Source organism: Schistocerca nitens, chromosome 7 (genome assembly GCF_023898315.1).
Source record: "Schistocerca nitens isolate TAMUIC-IGC-003100 chromosome 7, iqSchNite1.1, whole genome shotgun sequence".
Lineage (NCBI taxonomy): Eukaryota > Metazoa > Arthropoda > Insecta > Orthoptera > Acrididae > Schistocerca > Schistocerca nitens.
This window is the reverse complement of record NC_064620.1, coordinates 618254883-618256538: the sequence shown is the minus strand read 5'-3', so window position 1 is coordinate 618256538 and position 1656 is coordinate 618254883.

The following is a 1656-nucleotide window of genomic DNA, read 5'->3' as shown; positions in this document are numbered from 1 at the left end:
ACTGGAAGCAATGGGTGAGAGCCCAGGACTGCACATTTCCTATGGTACCCACAGTTGAGGAACCATAGTAGATGCAAAGTTGTCAGCATACAGGGAGGATTACAATGTAGACCCCACAGCTGCAGCTAGACCACTGATAGTTGCTACAAAATGGGGCACACTCATTACAGAGCCCTGTGGACCTCTTTTTCTTGTATATGGGGAGTACTGTGGGAAGCACCAACTTTAACCTAGAAAGTATGGCAAGACAAGATGTTCTGGACATAAATTGGGAATTGGCACCAGAGACTCCACTCATTGAGGGTACCCAGGATGTGGTGATGTTGTGTGGTGTGTTGGGCCCTATGCAAGTCAGACAACAACTGCAAGATGTTAACACCAGAAGAAGCTGACCAAGTGGCAGACTCCAGGTGGTCCAAAGTTTCAGCAGTAGAATTACCTTTGTGAAAACCACCTTCGGACAGAGCCAAAAGGCACCAGGACTCAAGGTACAAACACACCTGTCTGCTCACCATATGTTCCAGGAATTTGCATAGATATTAAGCGAGGCTAATTACACAATAGCTGTTGTTTTCAAGGGGGTGTTTATCAGTTCCAGTACTGTGACAATCATACTTTCTCACCACTGTGACAAGAACACCTCCTCACTCCAGATATGGTTGAAAATGGCAAGTACATGACATTGGGCATCCATTTATAAGTCATTGAGCATTTAGATGTTGGTTCATAGTGGCCATCAGGAACACTACCTCAGATACAGAGGCGGAACATCTGGGGTTTGGCAGCATAGGAGTCATCAGTCTCTCTCTCTCTCTCTCTCTCTCTCTCTCTCTCTCTCTCTCTCTTGGATGACATGTTTTCCGTAGATAATTTAGATTTGGGTTTGTCTGCTCAAGATTCTGAGGCAGAGGAGGAACACGACATCCTACGACCTGCAACCTGTGATGGCTTTAGCCACTGGATGTCATCCAATTGTAGGTCAGCAGAGTCCTGGGAATGCAGTGTACAAGGGACCCCTTTCTGGTAAGTGGTGCAGAGGAGGAGGAGGGCAATGCTTCTCTGGTTGGCAGTTGGGGACTGACATTCCTAGTGAATAGCAAGTCAACATTGTCAAAGAGGGTATGGAGGGAGCAGTAGGAGAAAGACCCTTCTCCACCATGGGAATAGGTGTAGTCCGGTGGCCCAGTAGGCCACAGGGTGGATGACGGCACAGTCACCGGAGAGGATGACATCATAGTAGTAGAATTTGTCCATTTCACACATGTACGGTGTAAGAGATTGTGTTTCTTTTTGGTCTCTTGATTTGTGAGGATGTGTGTTCCTGGGTTTTCTTTTTACACTTGAAAATGGTACAGGAGGAATGGTGCTCCCCACAGTTGATAGAGATTGGTGGAGAGGGGCACAAACAAACAACCACAGTCCCTTCAGACATGACTGGTGCTGCAATGTAAAGATGTGTGTCTAAATCACCTTCACTTGCAGCAACACAAGGGTGTAGGGATATATGGCTTGATGTCACAGCGATAGACAACCTTAGATGATTTCTCGTTGATTTAGAAGATGAAGGTGGTAAAGCTGAAGGCTCCAGTATCCACTGTGTTCTCTTTTGCTACCCACTGGACACCATGGACAAAATGCACATGTCATCACTCCTAA